Source organism: Prionailurus bengalensis, chromosome E1 (assembly GCF_016509475.1).
Source record: "Prionailurus bengalensis isolate Pbe53 chromosome E1, Fcat_Pben_1.1_paternal_pri, whole genome shotgun sequence".
NCBI lineage: Eukaryota > Metazoa > Chordata > Mammalia > Carnivora > Felidae > Prionailurus > Prionailurus bengalensis.
Window position 1 is genome coordinate 51863638 of NC_057347.1, and position 15868 is coordinate 51879505.

At 41.0% G+C, this 15868-nt stretch overlaps 1 pseudogene; it reads left to right on the forward strand.

Moving 5' to 3' along the window:
- Positions 1 to 1226: 1226 nt before the first annotated feature.
- On the forward strand, positions 1227 to 1661 carry LOC122484687 (annotated as a pseudogene).
- The last annotated feature ends 14207 nt before the right edge of the window (positions 1662 to 15868 follow it).

The window sequence follows — 15868 nt, forward strand, 5'->3', positions numbered from 1 at the left end:
GCCAAGCCCTGAATGTGTATACTTAATGCAAGAGCCACTGGTTGAGGATACAGAAGTCAATCTGCAAGCTACTTTTCTTCATTATGCCAATCATTTCGTCTAGTTATTTTGTATGTCAGCTGAATATGTTTGTGCTGATAAAATAACGGTGTTTGAAACAGATCATAACGCTAATAGAATGCACTGGCAGAGGGTGAGAGGCGATTAAATAATTGTCGAATTCCAATTCACTATTTGATTAATTTGCTTAACCTTTCTGAGCTTGGCTTGCTCATCTACAAAGGGTAAAATAAACTTAACGGAGAAGTTATAAATGTAAAGACATGACTTGTGTAAAGTGCTCATCACAGTGTGTGACACAGTATTTGCTCAATAATATTAGTTTCTCCTCCTTTTCTTCCTGGTTTCATTTCTCTTTTTTGTTGCCTCTCTCCTTATGGCACTGCCTCAAATAAAATGGGATCAGAGAGATTTTATTCTGCCGAAACCTTTAAATTCCCTGGTTTGAAAAAAAAAAAAAATCTGTGATGTTTCTGGTGAAGAAAGAGAAGGAATTTATTACCAGGTGGGCATTCAGACATCTAGGTACAAGAAGTTATAAGAAAAAAGAGAGTCTATGAAGAGACGCAATAGTCACCCTCCTGACATAAGGCTTCCAGAAAGGTCTGCCCCATGCTGTACAAGCAAATGGCTATGCTTGATTGCTTGGCAAGTTAAGCAATATTCCACAACCATTACAGTTACATACCACTGGATCAAACTTGAGCCCATTTCAAGATGCTGAACAAGAGAAACTTGGCTGCTTTTCTTCGCCATAGGGGAAAACAGAGGGGCCTTCTTGGAAGATTATTGGTGTGAAATCCTTAGTTATAGTGTTAAAATTTACCACTTTACGTGCGTGTTAGGACATATAGATGTATTTCCACTTCAACCTATAACTTCCCCCTTGTCTTTTTTTGTTTATAAAGCAAAGAGCATGCTATGAAGGTAGGAGAGCATTAGAGGTTTTGCTTCCAAAAAACTTCACACACTATAGGATGGATTAACAGAACTGAATACACTTTCAAAGAAAATGCTGTGTTTAAGTATATACACATCCTGTAAGCCCACTCGTAGGAGACAGCATCCCAATCACCAAGGGCATGAGAGTGCTGTGTTGGTTTTCTTGAGCTCCTGTGTCCCTTTTGTCCTAAAGAAATGGGACTCATCCAACAAATTATAATGCAATGACTGACTGTCTTTTCTGCCTCCATTGCCGCCATGGCGCCTGCGGGGGGGAAAAAAAACTTGTGGCAGGGGTGGGGGGCAGAAAAAAAATAAAGAATCAACTTCTGAAGTTTACACTTGACTGCACACACCCTGTAGAAGATGGACTCATGGATGCTGCCAATTTTGAGCAGTTTCTGCAAAGAGAATCCAAGTGAATGGCAAAGCTGGGAATCTCCATGGAGGGGCTGTAACCACTGAAAGAGGCAAGAGCAAGATCACTGTTAACTTCTGAGGTGCCTTTCTCCAAAAGGTATCTGAAATTTCTTACCAAAACATATGTGAAGGATAATCCACATGACTGGTTGTGTGTAGTTGCTAACAGTAAAGAGGGTTACGAGTTGCATTACTTCCAGATTACCCAGGATGTGGAAGAGGAGGAAGATAACGATTAAAACACATTTACCAATGGGGCATCTTCATGGCTCAGTCAGTTAAGCTGACTCTTGGTTTCTGTTCAAGTCATGATCTCACAGTTCCATGAGTTCCAAGCCCCGCGTTGGGCTTTGGGCTGACAACACAAGGCCCACTTGGGATTCTGTCTCTCCCTCTCTCACTGCCCCTCCCCCATTCATCTCTCCCTCTCTCTCAAAATAAATAAATAAATTTAAAAAACCTCATTTACCAGGAATATTTTGTATGAATTCTTGAAAAAGGCTTAGGGCTAAATAAATAAATACACACAGATATGGATCACTGTATCTACGTAGCTGCTGAATGAAGCTGGCATGACTGTAGAGAAAAAACCCAGCTCTGAACTTGAAGGCCATGAGGACAGCAATGAAATAGTTCAATCCCTTGCAAAACACAAAACAAAACATAACCAGAAAATGAGAACATCCCAAATCTCAACCTTCCCTTGGGTCCTGCAGAAACGTGTGCCATGCTAACTCCATGTTGGCGCTGTCTTTAATCATGGGCTATCGTCACCAAACACCCACACTGCAAGAGTCAGCACATTAATATCTCATGACACCAATCCCAGACTTGAAGGAGAATCAACACCCATACAGACTTATTCAGAGACCCCGTGTGACTTTCTGTGGCACTCACCAATTCACGTTACTCTATTTATTTTATTTTATTAAATTTTTTTTTCAACGTTTATTTTATTTTTGGGACAGAGAGAGACAGAGCATGAACGGGGGAGGGGCAGAGAGAGAGGGAAACACAGAATCGGAAACAGGCTCCAGGCTCTGAGCCATCAGCCCAGAGCCTGACGCGGGGCTCGAACTCAGGGACCGTGAGATCGTGACCTGGCTGAAGTCGGACGCTTAACCGACTGCGCCACCCAGGCGCCCCTACGTTACTCTATTTAACCAAACTATGAGCCACGTGAAGGCGGCGCCATGTTGTGATGTCACTGAGCCCTTCTCTCCCCATTCACTCATTCTCTTGGGAAAGCCTTCCCAACTTCCCTGACCATGATCCAGCGCCCTGCTCCACACCATCGTGGTATATCACGTATGTCACACACTGCTGTCATCACCAGTGTTAATATTGCCTTTGGGTGATCATTTGAGTGTTTCCACCACTGGAAATAAGTTCCATGATGGCATTTGGGCACCTTTGTTTCCATGAAGTCTAAAAATAATTATTTTTCAATGAACGGATACATACATAAATCTGAAATTTCCTTATTATTTAACTGTCTAGTATTTTTGTTGGAAAAATTAGTTTGTGGTATCTTGATAAATTATGAATTGTCTTTACCATATTCTCTGCTTGTCTGGGGAAAAAAAAAGCCATTACTGAAACATACACATGCATAACATCCCAGAACAAAAACTGGTACCTTGAAAAACAAGTAAGAAAAATTGAGGTTTGACATATTTAATTCTGATAGGCATAAAAACCAGATGTATAAGTTAAGGGGACGAGTCATATGGATTAACACATGCTCTGACATGTAGTGTTGTTGACAAATGAAGCAACTGAAATGGAAACATTCATTTATTTTGATAGACAGGTGCCAACATTACTCTGAAAAGGTGCCAGTGTGTTCTATACACACGCACACGCGCACGCACGCGCACACACACACACACACGTTTCTTATGCCTTACCACTATGTTTAGTGTAAGATTTATACAGCCTATTGTAGAATAAAAGTTATCCACACATTAAAAGTAAGGATTCTTTAGGCAAAAGTTATATAAGATTGTCACTAAAACTGTCCTCATTAGACAGCAAATACTTGGTATCTATTGTGTGTTTTCTATGACTGATACGATGTCTAAGGTACATCCCTATCTTCAAGAAGAAGGGTCAGAGGAAAACTCAACTACAAAAGCACTTAAGAGGTAATACATGCAAAATAAAATTCACAGAGTTAAGAGAAGGGAGTGGTCTCTTCCTGTAATGGAATTGGGGAGAGCAGAATGTTCCATGGAAGAGTACAATTTAATTAGGAATTTGGATGTTAAGTAGAATTTTGATGGATGGAAGTACAAGTAAGGTGAAGGAAAGGGACAGCTGTTCCAAAAAACATTAATATCATAATTAAAAATCTAAAGACCTGCATGGACTGTGACATATTGAGAAATATATTGTTTTAAAGGCTGGAATTGTGGGGTTGAAACTGCAGCATAGGCTAGCTTGTCCTGACTTGCACAGGAGTAGGACTTGGACATCAAAAGCCTGGGGCCTGAGCCAGTGTTCCTAATTCCGATGCTCTGTGGCCTCCCTTCGTGGTGCAAAGACTCACCCCAGACTCCCAAGTGACAACCATATTTGTCCCGGCCACATTTTTCCCTTGACAGCCAGTCAATCATTTTAGCTAACAATGTTGTCCCTTCCTGAGTTCTTTATCCATAGCAGCATGAGTAATTCATTGGGTTTAAACAAGGATCCCTTTATTGGCATTTTCTGGTGAGGATTCATATTCAACGTAATTTTAAATATTGGGTCATGACCGAGAAGCGCGTCTACATTTTTTCCCAAAACTCCTTGTCATCAATCTCTAATGTGTATGTATTTATTCACTCAGCAAAATATCACAAAGTATTTCTCTATGGCTACATAGCAGATCCTGGCCACGTCCTGCTCACATCCCGGTGTCCATATTATCTCAGTGCACACCACTAACTTCCCACTACCGAATGCTGCTTTTTTGTTTTCTCCCTTAAGGGCTTTCTCTTCTTGCAGCTGGAGTGTGTTTTGTCCCCCAACTGGTTGGTGGATTTGACCCTAATTATCATAAAGAACTAATATTACAGAATAGGGCCAAACATATGTGTTGAACTCAGGGAATTCACTGAATGTTTCTTGGTGCTTCTATGCCTGGGGATGAGACGAAATGCACGACTGCAAGAGTTTCAGAACCTGCAGCCTGACAAGGGCATGGTAACCAAGGGTTCTGATATCTAAGGAAGAAGTTCTGAGGTTCTCCTTGGTGAGAAACCAGCAGAAATGTCGGACAAGAACGAGGAATATATGAAATGAGTACAAGAAAAGGAAGACAAGGAGTATCAAGTGTAGTCTTGAGACCAACTGAAGCTGATTGTGGCTTATCCCTTGATTCCTCCTGTTTTAAGTATTTTATTTAATTACCTAATATATTGCACCTGGCCACCACCTTGAAGCATCAACATAGGACACAATGCAACTGACACAGTGCACCAGTGGCAGGAGTGGTGCACGGGTCGGACTATAGTAGATTATTCTGGTGCCCACCACCATCTCACACTTTCCACTTCAGTACAACTGCCAGTACCTGCACTTCTCCTCCCAAAGGCTCCCTGTTGCTCCCGGAGGTGCTTTGCTGCCAGCGTGGAAAACTGGGGCTGTCAAAGTATTCAAAACAAAACCCTGGGAACAGTCCTCAATCAGTCCAACTGATTGGAGTTTGTCTACCATTTCCCCAGTGACCTCATTTCCCCAGTGATCTTTTTATAGGATGACTCTAAGTCATATGCTCTACACTGATTCCTAAATTCCCTCCGTGAGGTAATCTCCATTTATCCATGGTTGTAATGGGCTCTGTAGCACAGTCTTCATGGGTTGCATCCCCTTCTTTGCCTATCTTCTTCAATCTCCTATGGGTGTTTTCTGTCGTCCCCCACATAAAATACTTTCACTCAAATCCTTGACTTAATTCTGCTTCTGGGGAACCCAAACTAAAGCAGTCTGGTACTTGTCACTTGCTCATACTGTTGGCTGTTCCCCAAGCAACAGAGGAGATTTCTGACTTCAGACCAACAACCCTCCCAGAAAATATGGACAGAAAGATAGAAGGCTCATAATTTCACCGCCAGGAATTCCCTCCTCTCCTCCATGTCAAGGCCACCTGTGAACTGGACTGCAATGCCATGGAAGTCGATTTCTGGCTGCTCCTAGCATATTACCTCAATCTTTACGAGAAATTAGATTATGGGAAGTAGTCATGCTACTATCAAGAAATACCATCACAGTTCATGTGACAATGAGGTAGAAACCATAATTATTTTTCCTTTCTTAGATTTTTTTCAGACATTGACTAGTTTATAGATTCTGTCTTCCTCAAAATCTCACCAAAAAATCGTATGACATCCCCACCTGTAACCTCATCCTTATGGCACTTTAAATGTATCAGTATAGAAACAGATCAATCAACTGTAGTGACAGACCCTGCTTACCTCTCATATACTCAGAATTAAGCCACACATTTCAGACCTTGAATCTTATCATCAACATTAACTGACAAGGATGTACACCAGACCGAAGTTGGACAAATCCAATTCTCTCCTCCACAAATTCTGAGTTGGGACTTACAAAAGCTAGCTAATTGAAATGGGAAGCTCGCCCGGGAAGACCTTGTTTAATTATATGCATAGTTAAGAAAAGAAAGATAAACACTAGGAGGCTGAGAACAAGAAGAATAAAGCCTACCTGCAAGAGAAAGTGCAGATGGTGCAACTAGGGATTTGGAGAAAGTTATCTTATTTGTGACAGCTTCTTAGTGCCTACTTCCAAGCTTGTATGTGGTCCTGCAATATTTTTTTCTCTTGGAGCTACAGATCCCACTGCACCTTACGACAATTTTCTCCCTTTGGCCTTAAGTTAACTTGAGGGATTTTCCAGTTATTTGAAACCAAAAGAACTTTGGTTAAAACAAGCACACTTGACTTTGAGCTCAGGGAGAAGGGGGACCATCACTTTCTTGATTTTCAGTGTATCTAACTCAGTACTTTGGCACACAGCACATCTTCATTAAGTGTTAGTCAGAAACAGATTGAATAACCAATATTAGTAAATTTCAGTAGCCACACCAAGAAGCATGTATATTTTTCGCCATGAGAAAAGCCTTTCCACCAATGGGAAACAGCTGACCAGCGTTCATCCATTTACAGGGCTGGAATGCTCATGCCTTGGGTTTATTTTAATCAGTAATTGCCCACTCCTTTAATCTATTTGAAAAACAGTCTTAACCACCACTCAAATTATTGGTGTGTTTCTCCAGAATAGGTAGTAAGGTATTAATTCACCTTGAAACATTTAGGCGCCTTTATCACTCTCAGATGTTCAAAGTGTCCGAGCAGAGGAGAGGGATGAAGTAAAGTTTAGGATGGTTAAATCAGAGAAATGAGGTCTCAATCTTTGGCAAATCCAACACTTCATCAAACTCAATAGGAAGGTTGAAGTGTTGTGGGCTGTTGTTTCTTGAGATGTGCATTAAGGAAAGACTAAATTTAGCAAACGCTAAAGTCCCTCTTGTAATGTTTTATGATTGTTATAGTATTTGGTAACTTCTGTTCCCCTCTGGCTGTGATGTGAGAGGCTCCCCTCCACCACGTCACCCCCATGACAGCAATCTCTAGTTGTAAAACGGTAAGACCGTCAGCCAGCAATAATTTGCAATCTAAACAGACTTGACGCTCCCTGACATTTATTGAAACCTCAGACCCCGTGCGCTGGTTTCAGTTTTCCTCCCTTTGCTCTGTTTTTACAGACAGACAAGTGCTTAGATTTAGGTTTAATAATGAGGAGAAATTTCTTCTTGGCCTACTCTTGCTTGTGTTGGCTGCACTGGGGCTTGCAACAGACGGGTGGTTGGAGTTAATTACACTAAATGGTGAGAACATTATTTGACCCCACCGGTTCAGCCCCAGAGGCTGTGTGCCTTCTCACAGACATAGGCAGATGGAATGCTTCACAGGCTGGGCAGAGGGCAGGAGTCATGTAGAGAGAGCTCTCTGCTTAAGACCAGACACGGGGTTTCACTTCCTAACAAAGCTCGGAACTCCAGACTCTTTTATAAGCATAAGCCAGTGACACTCAATGGAACACAGAATGATATCAAGAACTAGGAAAACATACTTTAGCCAATGGAATTGCTCTCAAACACAGCAGTCACCTTTGTGATGGTATACCTCCTTCTTTTTGGGGGAAGATGATGGAGGACTTCACCACAAACTTGACTCTGACAAGCCAAAAGGAAAACTGTTGTCACATATGCCACTGCAGGAGATCTGGTGACATATTACAATTACATTCGAGAGCCAGTGATTAACTGCATTTTTAGCTCAGTGCGTAACACTTAGTGCCTGCAAACATTCTTGTCATTGCTATTTCTAATCATGATGGTGACAATGATAACAGTCTACCCAAGTTCTTGTCCTAGGGATAAGCTGTCATTCCTGATTCTCAAGAAGAAAAATTAACCAACACACCTAGGGGTAGTGAAGGCGCATTGATTGTTGAGCCAGCACAATACAGCTTCAGGTGTACTAAAAGTGTAACTAGGCCAGAGAGACTTGTTGACTTAATACTGACAAGATTTTTGTTCCAATGTGTGCTTTTCTGTTCCATGTCAATTCTATGTAGATTGTTCAGAGGCTCTTGGAAGTCTGTAAGTAGTAATGGCCTACCTGTTGTCTGCAATATTAATTCCATAAAACAGCACTGTATAGAAGCATGCTTAATTTTTTTCATTTTTTATTTATTTTTGAGAGACAGAGCATGCACATGGGGCAGAGAGAGGGAGACAGAGGATCTAAAGCAGGCTCCACACTGACAGCAGAGAGCCCAATGTGGGGCTCAAACTTCACAGAACCACGAGATCATGCCCTGAACCAAAGTCAGACACTTAACCAACCGAGCCACCCAGGCGCTCCTGTATCATATCATGTTTTTAAAAGCCTGCTAGAATCATTGCTGTAAGCTGCACTATCAAATAACTTCTGGTCTGTGACAGTCTATGAAACCCACCAGGATAACAGAGGAGGGAAGAGGTGAGTAGTACCCCAGAGATGGTTCCTACTCTTATCTAACAGGAAGTGGTCCAAACAATTCTTGGTCTTCTTTCATACTACAGACAGCCTCCTGTTCTGTACTACAATGACCACCATCTTCCCCCTTTTTGTCCAAGGTCAAAAATTAATAGTGGTAAGAGAATCAATATTACACCCCAGCACACCAAGGGTTTCTTTGTAATGTATCAGTTGGGAAACAGTGGGCTAGGATTGGGTTTTAATTTAGGTAAGAGTCCTGACTGTCTCCCCTTCAAAGCAGCATGATTCACGTTCAATGATCACATTCCACAGATCTAGTCCCAGTCAGCTGGCATACACTTGATTGTCATTAAATTATGAGCAAGCATGTATAGTTGGTGAGACTCATCTCCTCCCAATGTATAACCTACTCAAAACACGTGTACTTTGTGAATCAGCAGCATCTTTCGCACAAAGGTAACACATGATCACAAGTATAATGTCCATATCTGGAATAAGATAGGATACAGAAATTACCCTGTGGTGATAAACCTTGTCAAATAATTACCACAATCCATAAAGGAGCTTGTTTTGCAAAATGCTTATATAAAAAGTATACAGTGCATATTTTCCCAGTAAAAGATAATTAGGAGAGGTAGGGTGTGCTGTTAAAATACAGAAACAATGACATTCAAGAGTTTAAAAATTGTTATAACACAATCAACTACATGTAAACAGGGAGCAAATGTGAGCTATACTTAATAAAAGAGCTGACTTTTTTTTTTATTAGAGTGGCACTTATTAGAGCAATTACTTTCAGAACTAAAAACATGGTAGCTGTATTACAGAGTCTGTGAGATAGGATCAAGGCATAAGGGAAAGCCAGGACTGAACAATATGTCAGAAGTAAGTTCAGGCAGCAAGAAGAGTCTTGATAAATAAAAATAAATGCGATTTAAACCCAAGAATAAGGATTTCAGGAAAAAGTGAGGACGTCTGCTTTCTCTGGTAACTAATTCTTAGCCCCCCTCCCCCTCCCACACACCACACACACAGTACAGAGAGGGCTGCTGTAAAGAAGGTAAGAAAATCTTCCCAAAGCCTCAATACTAAATCTAAATATTCAAAGTTGTGTTGTTGTTTGCTTCATTTTTGTTTGTGGGCTTCTCGTTTATTTCCAAAAAGAAACTACAGAGAAGAGTTATTCACAGTGAAAGAAGAAGTGTGAGAAAGGTTCAGGCACCAAAGATCTCAGCCCATTCACAAAACACAAGTGGCTGGAACATACTGCATGGGGCAGGCCAGAGCCATACCAGAGAGACGTGAGGGCCATGCTGAGAAGCTGGCATCTGTCCTGTTTGCAGCAAGGAGGCACTGAGTAGTTTACTTAGGAGCACAGCATGGTCAGACTGGTATTTTAAAGAGGTCACAAGGGCAACATTACAAAGGACAGATCAATGGTTCAGCTGGCGTCACTGAGACCAGCCAGAGAGAAGGCAGTCTATGGAGCACTGAACAGGGCCTAAACGAAGACAGAAGTGGTGGAAAAGCACATCCGTTAGGACAACTGGCAGGTTACACGTGCAGAAAAATCATGGTGGACTAAGAAAGGGAAAGCCTATCACGATTTACAGGATTCTGATTTGAGTCAGGGGCTGCTGGAGACAAGAAATATCAAAGAAGGAATAGATCCTAAGGAAAAACAGATCTGAGTTCAGATTTGAATATAAGTTTGAAATTCTTACGGGCGCTTACGCTCAGATACTGCACATCGAATAAACCAAAAACAGGATTCAACCTCAGGTCTATTGGACTCTAGTCTATGCCCTTCTTATACATCTTATATCTTCCTAGTGAGGTAACTAGGAAAGAAAACTGTGTAATAAGTTATTATAAACAGGTATGAGTCTGTGTAGAGGCAAGAGTTGATTCAACATATTCATGGATGCAAGCTATCATCTATCAATTTATATACTTTTTTCTTTAAAGAGACTTTCTTTCATATTACAGAAATAGCTACCTGGGAGGTAACACCTTCACAAACAATATGCAATCAAGGCAGATTAATTTAGACTCTTAGCCATGTATTGGAATTCTGTCTTCTCCTTCCTTCATCCAGCACGGTTGAGCACATGAAGCTCTGGACAGGACTCCTTAGGGAGTCCTGATGAGAATGATATTAATAAAAATCATTGAAAATGGAAGGATTCACCATATATAAGTATTTCTTCCTCTGACAGAATTATTTTCGTAATACTCTCTGATTTTCAAGCAAGTGGACTTTCTCTTTTAAAAAATGATCTGTTGCAATGCAGACTTTCTTATCTTTTCAGAGACAAGTTTCTTTTTTTTTTTTTAATTTTTAAATGTTTATTTTTGAGAGGGAGAGAGAGCACAAACAGGGGAGGTGCAGAAAGAGAAGGAGACACAGAATCCGAAGCAGGCTCCAGGTTCTGAGCTGTCACCACAGAGCCCGACATGAGGCTCGAAATCACAGACCGCAAGATCATGAGCTGAGCCAAAGTTGGATGCTTAACCAACTGAGCCACCCAGGCACCCCTCAGAGATAAGATTTAATGAAGACATAAGACATCAACATTGGAGATGTAAATGAGATTTAAAGATTTAAATGAGGTTACAGACTTCAACATTAGAGGAGAGATATTAGTTAGAATTTTAAGGAGCAAAACAGGCTGAAAGATTTATGATAGCACTTAGAAACACAAGCCTTCAGACTGCATGCCCAAGCATGACCAAAGAGCAGGTAATAACAGATCTCATTAGACACTGTTTATTTAATTTAACATTATTCTGTCAGAGATGTCTACCTGCTGGGTAGAGCTAATATTTTTTGGTAATGCTCAAATACACAAGGCTATGTTTATAATAACAGAGAGGTATAAGTGCAAGTTCAGAAATCACCAAATTATACCGAATCAGTGTAGTGTTCTGTATCTACAGTTGTTAATTTTTCTGCATCTGCATTCCTCCATGAGAGCTAGGAAATAATTCATACCTACTAGCTCAGAAAGAACCCTAAAAAGGGAACCCATCATGGATGACACTAAGTCTCCATGTTTCCCTTTGTTTTCTTTTTCTCTTTCTATTGCTACCATACACACACCACACACAGTCAATATTCCTCCTCCTCCTTTTTTAAATTATTTTTTTTTATTTCAGAGCGAGAGAGAGAGAGGATCTCAAGCAGTCTCCACCCTCAGCACCGAGTCCCCTGTGGGGCTTGATCCCGGGACCCTGGGAGCATGACCTGAGCCCAAATCAAGAGTTAGACGCTCAACCTACTGAGCCGCCCTACCACCCTTCTTCCTTTTTTTTAATGCAAAGTATCTTCAACTTTTATTTGAGAGAAACATAGTAACATTCAAATGTAACTTAAATAAAAGAAGATTTACCTAGAACATTTCATCTTATATATGGTCTTTAAGCGTGGCCAGTACAGATATGTATTTCATTTGTGTTTTATATATTCATTAAAAAAATTCTGAGCCCCTCCAATGGGCCACACACTGAGCTCCAAGAGTCTGGTGTCACCTCCCTTTGCCTGGTCTCCTGGAGGAAGAAGATGGCTCCTGGGGCAGCTCTGTCCCTTCCCTGAGACGAGATCAGCCTCAGTTCCTTAGCTCAGACCTGAGCCTGTCTTTCCTCAGTGGAACAGTGTGCTGAGTCCAGGGGCTTTGTTGAGCTCTGGCCCTGGGTCCTTGTGAGGTGGGAGGGCTAGACGTGGATGGGTGCCTGGGGCATCTCTGGGCTTGGTGATTAAGCTGGAGACCACTTCCTTTCCTTCATGACAAGCAAACGTCATTTCCCCAGCTTTCATCCAAGAGGAAGCTCTGGTCAGGGTCTGTCCCTGGCCTCTGACATCCAGCAGCTGCATCAGGTGATCAAAAAGTGCCAGCATGTGATTCTGGAGCTGCCTGAGTACTCAGAACAGACAGATGCAGTTGTGAGGCTCACCCACCTCCAGCTGAAGTTCCAGAAGCTGAAGGTGGGTGCTGGTCAGTCCTACCACAGAGGCTGCTGGAGCAGAATGAGAATGTAGAAGTCTGGAGGCCTGGGGCAGCCTCTGGCTCTCTCCCCTTCCAGGGGATGAAAGCTACCCAGAAAGGTGGGGACAGAGGTGGGACCTCATCCCCTGTGTAGCCTACTTCTCTCTTCCTCTTCTTCCACCTCCCCCTACCCCTCTTTCCTCTGTTTCCCTTCTTTTCTTTTTACTAATGTTTTTTTTATATGAAATTTATTGTCAAATTGGTTTCCATACAACACCAGTGCTCATCCCAACAGGTGCCCTCCTCAATGCCCGTCACCCACTTTCCCCTCCCTCCCACCCCCCATCAACCCTCAGTTTATTCTCAGTTTTTAAGAGTCTCTTATGGTTTGGCTTCCTCCCTGTCTTTTTTTTTTTTCCCTTCCCCTCCCCCATGGTCTTCTGTTAAGTTTCTCAGGATCCACGTAAGAGTGAAAACATGGTATCTTTCTCTGGATGACTTATTTCACTTAGCATCACACTCTCCAGTTCCATCCACGTTGCTACCAAAGGCCATATTTCATTCTTTCTCATTGCTAAGTAGTATTCCATTGTATAAGAATTCTATGCATGTTTTTGAGATTAAAGGAACTTCTGGGTATAACTGTACAGAACAAGATATGCCAATATGAATGATTTCATACAGAAACCAATATCCTTGAATATTCAAGTGAGGAAAATCAAAGATGCTTGTGGAAAGACTACACTGCACATATGCCCACTTAATTTTCTGTTTATGTCACTTCCATCTCCATCCAAAACAGGTTATAAAAAAATGGTCACGTTACTTAGGTTTATATATATTTAAAATATGATTAATAATTCATTATTCAATAGCATAATGTAATTTAGACAGTGAAGCTATCAGCTTTTATTAAGCATTTTTAAAGGTAAGGAGGTCAAGAAAAGAAATTAAATTTTCTTCTGTGGTTTGACATCATCTCCAATATGAATTTGGAAGTAAAAATAAAAATTGTTGAGCTGAAAATGTTGTGCTCTATGATGAAAACTTTAGAGCACAATGCTAGTAGATTGACAGTGTTTCTGAAAATCTTTATGAATTTTAGTTAGCTGTATATATTTTTATTTTTTATTAATAATGTATTTATTTTTTAATTCACATCCAAGTTAGTTAGCATATGGTGCAACGATTTCAGGAGTAGATTCCTTAATGCCCCTTACCCATTTAGCCCATCCTCCTCCCACAACCCTTCCAGCAACCCTCAGTTTGTTCTCTGCATTTAAGAGTCTCTTATGTTTTGTCCCCCTCCCTGTTTTTATATTATTTTTGCTTCCCTCCCCTAATGTTCATCTGTTTGTATCTTAAGTTCCTCATATGAGTGAAGTCATATGATATTTGTCTTTTTCCAACTGACTAATTTCACGTAGCCTAATACCCTCTAGTTGCATCCACATAGTTGCAAATGGCAAAATTTCATTCTTGCTGATTGCCGAGTAATACTGCGTGTGTGTGTGTGTGTGTGTGTGTGTGTGTGTGTGTATATGTATATGTGTGTATATGCGTATATATGTATATGTATATGTGTATACACACACACACACACACACACACACACACACACACCACATCTTCTTCATCCATTCATCCATCGATGGACATTTGGGCTCTTTCCATACTTTGGCTATTGTCAATAGAGCTGCTATAAATATTAGGGGTGCATATGTCCCTTTGAAACAGCATACCTGTATCCCTTGGATAAATACCTAGTAGTGCAATTGCTGAGATGTAGTATAGCTCTATTTTTAATTTTCTGAGGAACCTCCATACTGTTTTCCAGAGTGGCTGCATCAGTTTGCATTCCCACCAGCAGTGCGAAACAGAGTCTCTTTCTCCACATCCTCACCAGCATCTGTTATTACCTCAGTTGTTAATTTTAGTGATTCTGACAGGTGGGAGTGATATCTCATTGTGGTTTTGACTTGTATTTCCCTGATGATAAGTGCTGTTGAGCATTTTTTCATGTGTTGGTTGGTCATCTGGATGTCTTCTTTGGAGAAGTGTCTATTTATGCCTTTTGCCCATTTCTTCACTGGATTATTTGTTTTTTGGGTGCTGAGTTTGATAAATTCTCCATAGATTTTAGATACTAACCCTTTATCTGATATGTTGTTTACAAATATCTTCTCCCATTCCGTTGGTTGCCTCTTAGTTTTGCTGATTGTTTCCTTCACTGTGCAGTAGCTTTTTATTTTGATGAGGTCCCAATAGTTCATTTTTGCTTTGGTTTCCCTTGCCTGAAGAGACAGGTTGAGTAAGAAGTTACTGTGACCAAGGTCAAAGAGGTTTTTGCCTGCTTTCTCTTCTAGGATTTTGATGGCTTCCTGTCTTACATTTAGGTCTTTCATCCATTTTGAGTTTACTTTGGTGTATGGTATAAGAAAGTGGTCCAGGTTCATTTTTCTGCATGTCGCTGTCCAGTTTTCCCAGCACCATTTGCTGAAGAAACTGTCTTTATTCCATTGGATATTCTTTCCTGCTTTGTCAAAGATTAGTTGGCCATACATTTGTGGGTCCATTTCTGGGTTCTCTATTCTGTTCCACTGAACTGAATGTCTGTTTTTGTGCCATGAAAATCTTTATGAATTAAGAGAATAATCTGCAATAATCTGTTTTCACATTAACAATATGGTCTAAAATCTTTTTTTAATATTTATTTTTGAAAGGGGGGGAGGGGTAGAGAGAGGTGGGGCACAGAGGATCCCAATCACACTCTGGGCTGTCAGCACAGAGCCCAACACGGAACTCTAACCCATGAACCGTAAGATCATGACCTGAGCAGAAGTCGGACACTTAACCAACTAAGCCACTGAGGCGCCCCTCGTCTAAAATCTTCTTGAAAAACTACTTCAAGGATCAAGGATTCACCATCCAATTGCTCAGGCACAGTGATGGCATTTCCAGGCGTGGCCCAGAAATTAAATTGTTCTAACTGGAGAACCAAACTTTAGGAAAAAGTTGTCAGTGAAGCATGGAAGGTAATCAGAACAACCTTGGAGATGTTTAGACCACCCAGCAAAGGCCCCTAGTTAACACTAGAACTCTCTTTGATGCTTAAAATATTGGAAATAATTACTTATACTTACAGATGAGATAGTAAGATTTTTAATTCTCCATTATTTTCTGGGAACTTTTAGCCAAAGATGCATACATCTACTTTTTCTTCAGAGTCTTTCTCTTCCTGACTGCATGATGTCCTCCGATGCCACGGTCCTTCCAGTCATACAGAACTTCATACAGAAATGAAGCTTCCCACCTTGTTCTGGACCCTTCCTCTGTCCCATCCCCTACGTTTTGTCAAATTTTAGGGTATGTCAATGCTAGCACCTCTGAGTTAGAACAAGTGTT